Source organism: Macrobrachium nipponense, chromosome 34, assembly GCF_015104395.2.
Source record: "Macrobrachium nipponense isolate FS-2020 chromosome 34, ASM1510439v2, whole genome shotgun sequence".
In the NCBI taxonomy this organism is placed as follows: Eukaryota; Metazoa; Arthropoda; class Malacostraca; order Decapoda; family Palaemonidae; genus Macrobrachium; species Macrobrachium nipponense.
The window spans coordinates 41,340,986-41,346,718 of record NC_061095.1 but is presented as its reverse complement, the minus strand read 5'-3'; the positions used below and the strand labels follow the sequence as shown (position 1 = coordinate 41,346,718).

Here is a 5,733-nt window from a genome sequence, read left to right as displayed (position 1 = left end):
ACGAAGATTTGATATCTGTTCCTTCCGGGATCAGCAACTGTTGTTCCTCCAGCCTCTCGTGTTACTTCAGAGGAGGAATCTGCTTGCCCTCTTGGTTGGAAATCTTCTTCTCTTGCTCTGAAGCGAATCTTTGCTACAGCAGCTCTTGCACCTGCTTCAGGCGTGAGTATCTGGGTGAAAATGCACTTTAGTTTGTCGGAATTGATAACATTAATGTGCAAATACGTCCATAGTCAGTCATTTTACATTCATTGACATATTACTTGGAATTCCACTACATTTTCAAAATCCACATTAGCCCCTTCCACTCTCGCATCAGTCAGATCTGCTCTCGTCTACATTGTACAGTTACATAATTTGCTGCGCAGCGGGAAATGGGCCATCTTTCTTTAAACTTTCTGTAGTTGGGAATGGCTTCATTGATACTATTACTTGGAATTCCACTAACTTCATTCTCAAAATCCACATTGGCCCCTTTCACTCTCGCATCAGTCAGATCTGCTTTCGTCTATGCTATACAGTTACACAATTTGCTATGCAGCGGGAAATGGGCCATCTTTCTTTAAAGTTTCTGTTGTTGGACTTGGCTTGATTCCAGTCATTGCTAACCAGACGTATATTCTCTCTATTTCACTTGGATTCAAACTAACTCAACAATCCTTCCAGTTCTGTTGTTGATAAAAAAAAATGATTCTATATACGTAACGTCCCTACAGCCATATCTCATTAAGGGCCTATGCGTCTCCACATTATTATTGACAATGTCTTTACAGCTCAATGCAGTGATTGTCACCATTGCCATATCAGCTATATTATTAGCAATAGTTGAGATGTAGATTAATCTTCTTCATTACTGCTGAAGGTTTTACTATCCTGGGAAATTATTCTTCTTCCAGCTAAGAACTCTTGCACATCATGTGCAGGCTCTTGTGGGAGCGGTGGCACCTGTCGTTCAAGTTGCATTTATCCCGGAGGTAGCAGCTCCTTACAACTGCGGGATACTGCCTGGATGTACTTGCTGCATGCGTAAGTACCCGGACGATAAGTTCATCGAAACACATTCTTCTCAAACAAGTCAAAAAGGAACTGATCTAAGCCAAATATATTTGGTGTGGCAGTACAGGGCCAAAGGCCCTAAAGTTAAATACTCAAGCCACCTGCAGATAGTGCCTCCAATCACCACCTTAGATTTCATAATGATAGTTTAAATATCTTTGTGAAAATGATTCATTAAAGGGTTTTAAAGGTGTGACCAAGCCTTAGAGGTCTAAATACTCAGGCTACCGGAAGGTGGCGTCTCCTAGAGTAGGTTCACATCAACCATGCATCTGATGTCTAGGCCAGTCCCTTACGACGCTCCCGATTGGCTGTTGATAAGCCAATCACATGGCTGGAAACTCTTAATCTATCGAGAGAGTCCACATAGGCAGGATGCAAGTTCCACCTCTCCTGAGGGATATGTCTGTCAAAAGTATCCTTCAGGAGAGATAGAACACACGTCCTGCCTATGTGAACTCTCTCGAGAGAGACTAAGAGTCTCAAGCCCTGTGATTGGCTTATCAACAGCCAATCAGGAGCGTCGTAAGGGATTGGCCTAGACATCAGATGCATGGTTGATGTGAACCTACTATAGGAGACGCCACCTTCAGGGAGCTTGAGTATTCTAGGCTTTTGGTCACACCTTTAAAACCCTTTAATCAATGATTTTCATATTGCTCAGGTGGATACTCCATATCTCAGATGCCAGGTTGGTCGTGTGACCTAACCTTACTTCTAAAACTTTGACACAGCTCACGTACTGCTGAAAGGGAGGCCATGGCATGTTACATATAATAATAATAGCACGCATTTGAATAGCCATAATTCCTGAATGAAATCTGTGTAACGAATATAACACAAACTAGTATTGTCAGTTGTCACCGCCTAAGAGAAAATTTCACGCAGTTACCACCATTTCTGTCTAACTGATATTAAACTAACAACTGTAAGAGATGCAACAAATGAAAGCTGTTCATGGTTGGCAACACAAAGGAAAACTTACTGGACAGTTTAGGAGACTCAAATATCTTCCTTTAAGCAAAGAAGCATTTCAAGAATACATAAGAGGTATGAATCTACCTGTGTTATAAGAAAAATATCTTCTAAACAGATGCGATTTGACAGTACTTGAAAAACTTACCGTTTAGCCGTTCTAGGCGAATAGCAGAACTTGTGAAAATACATACATTCCAGAAACTTACTTCTGAATAAATTAGAATTGAAGACTGGTGTGGAAACATCTAATTTTTAGGAAGTTGTAGAACGGAAGACATGGTCTAAATCTTAGCAGATTCATGAAAGGTCCAAAGGGTTACTCTACTCACCTTCCTTTGTTGTTCGCTTCCCAAAGAATGTCCGTCTACCTGCACCGGTGGAGGAACTTGCAGGGCTGTTTGCAACAGAGACGAGACAGACACCGGATCGTGCAATGGCCTGAGGGCGTGTCGCTGCTGTAAGGAAAGTAAGTACAATCAATATTTCACTGCAACGTAATACTCTGAGTCCTTATAAAACCATACCCCTACTTAGGATGTAGAGCAAGTGTCACTAAAACGTCTTCAGTCATGAGACTTTCAAAGTAAAAATACCCCATTCCAATATCCTTCATAATTTTGGAGTTATAACAAGACTTGCTAAAAACAATGATTTGACTGCTCATTTGCTTTCACCCACATTGTTCTTCGTCAGGTAATACACACGATACACGTTCTTCCTGCGTTACGAGTAATAATATGCTACACTGTACCACAGTGAAAGGAAAACCTAGGTATAAGAATGCTGAAGGGCTTCGGCTTTACTTCTGAGCAGTGTTCAGAAGACTGATACCTCATGTATCAGTCCTCTGAAAATGGCTTAGAGATAAAGCCAAAACCAGTTAGGATTTACACCCAGTTTTTCATTTCACTGTGGTGCAGTGTTACTATTATATATATATATATATATATATATATATATATATATATATATATATATATATATATATATATATATATATATATAGTAATGAATTCTCATAAGCTAAAGCTTCAGACCTGGTCTATTCAGTTCTTTAATTTAAAATTCATGCCCAGATGTTTGTTCCGGAAGTTGTTCCTATGCGGGCCAGTGTAGGAAAGGCTGTGAACTATTGGGTGAGAGAGACATTGGACCTTGTGGGTCATCGTGCCGCTGCTGTGAACAAATATCACCGGGTAAGATTGTCTTTCTAAATGCAAAGGCCGGTGGAATGGACAAACTCATATCCTTGTCTATCTCAGGCCTGATGGAAACCAGAAGAGGAAAATGAAAAATTGTGGCGCCTAACGTAGAAGGGAAAGACACGTTCTTCTTGGAAGGGGATAGATTCATATCACTGCAAGGTACAGAAGCACGAAGAGACTGCCAAAATTTGTGGGTTGGGGTAATCTGAGGGCATTTGGAATCCAGTGAGTTGATGTGGGTGGTGGTTGTCTAACGGACTAATCAGTACAACTGAATATTTGGGTGTCATTTACAATCCAAGCATATTGAAGGACATTATGAACACGAGAGTCAAACAGGCCCTTTTATCCCACCATTATCCCCTTCCAGTACAAGGCTGTGGAACGTCTTACTTATCCTTGCATTCCCTGAAATCCATCTTACTATAATGTTTAGTGGGTAAATCTGAGAACTGCTGGGATTTTCGTATATTCTTTCACCTGACAGAGCAAATTTTCTTTCTTGTATATTCGAGACTACCAAATAAATCATCCCCAAAGTAACCTAACCTAACGTAGTCTAACCTAACCTAGCCTAACCTAACCTAGCTGCACACACGTTTTTCGTCTTCTGCTTCACCTCTGTTCCTGTCTCCTTTCTTCTGCTCTAACTCCCTCTTTTCATCACTGTATTGAGCGAAAAATGGCTGCGAGTTACCCAGAACTCGCCTTTGTAGCCAAATTTTCGTAACGCAGTCATGTAGATAAGTCATCTTTCCACGCAGGTTGCTGGGGCCTGGATTGTGGGAGGAATGGATACTGCAGTGACGACTGTGATGATTATCAAATTGCGAGGGCCAAGAGGGACGCACGTTCTTTTGATATTGGATGCCCTAATGCCTGCCAGTGCTGTCCATATGGCGGACCAATTCCTATGGAGACTGTGGAGACTGTGGAGCCTGAGGAGCCTGTGGAGCCTGTGGATGCTTAGTGAATGCAATCAGTTCTGCGGATGCTTAGTGAATGCAAGCAGTTCTGCGGATGCTTAGTTAATGCAAGCAGTTCTAGGGTTGCCTGTGTCTTCCTGTTGCAACAGAACTTTCCCCTTCTTCTTTTGAGGATGGATAACAACGTTTTAGTAGCTAAATCTCACAGTATACGTGTATGCTCTGTACTGCAGAACTGTTTTATCCTGCCAAGTATTCAGGGCAGCATATCAAGAGGGAAAAATCTAAACATGAATATCTGAAAGCAGACATATTTGACTACTGCACTCACTTCAGTTTTTGAACTTGAATGTAATAAACATTTGATATCTTGTCTAGGACCTCAAACTTCTTACAAATAGTTGCAATGACTTTTATTCTCGACCTGCAGATTAAAGTAAATTTTTTAATTTCTTATATTTTTTTTAACATCGAAATTCAGTGCCAGGTTTATCCAACTGCCAAGAACACTTAATTACTTCATTTACATACTTATAGTTTAGATAGGTAGATTAGAGCCAGTAACCCGTTTGTTGGGGGGGGGGGGGAGGGGGGGGGGGGGGGGGGAGGGAGGGGGGGAATTTTGTAAAGGAACACTAAGGCAAACAGGGTCACACCCACTTGCAACCTTGATTGTGACGCTTGCACCATGAATCATGAATAAAAGTATCAAAATCACTAAGGAGACTTTGCTTTAAATTCCCAATTTATTCATGCATTTCAGATGAATAATCGAAACATAATACTATCACTTTTATTATTGTTATCATCACAATGATGATGATGGAATCAATGACGTTACTCTGAGCGTTATCATTAGTTTTATAACTATTATTGAATAGACTATTCTTAAATCTAAACGGTTTTAAAGAGAAAGAAGCAATTGACTTTTTGAGTTACGTCCCATAAAATAAAATGTCCATATAAACGGCGGAAGAGACACATCTGGTAAATAAAACAGAAAATTTTATATATACATATATATATATATATATATATATATATATATATATATATATATATATATATATATATATGTATGTATGCACTTCTTAATGCATGGATTCATTTGAATTAAATAATACTATTGACTCTTGAAAAGTAAGCCAATTCACTTTTACTTTTTTTTTTGCTTTTTACAAAATTACATATATCGGTAGATTCTTAAACGTGCAAACGCGCTTGCACACTTTAAAACATACACAGATACGCACTCACACACTATGTAATATGTATATATATATATATATATATATATATATATATATATATATATATATATACAATATTATAGTGTATATATATATACATATACACACTCACACACTATGTATATGTATATATATATATATATATATATTATATATATATATATATATTATATATATATATATAATATATATATATATATATATACATATACATAGTGTCTATTAATATTATATTATATTTAAATATTTATAATAAATATATTATATTATTATATATATATATATTAATATATATATATTATAATAAATATACATAGT

At 38.0% G+C, this 5,733-nt stretch overlaps 1 long non-coding RNA gene across 2 annotated transcripts in view; it reads left to right on the top strand.

Moving 5' to 3' along the window:
* Positions 1-4,747, top strand: part of LOC135207693 (uncharacterized) — a 7,188-nt gene extending 2,441 nt beyond the window's left edge. For both annotated transcript variants that reach the window (XR_010313043.1, XR_010313044.1), the window contains exons 3-6: positions 1-162; positions 897-1,026; positions 2,390-2,500; positions 4,004-4,747. The exon at positions 1-162 is cut by the window's left edge and continues 99 nt beyond it. This is a non-coding gene — a long non-coding RNA (uncharacterized LOC135207693). The remainder of the gene's footprint in view (positions 163-896; positions 1,027-2,389; positions 2,501-4,003) is intronic.
* Positions 4,748-5,733: the final 986 nt, after the last annotated feature.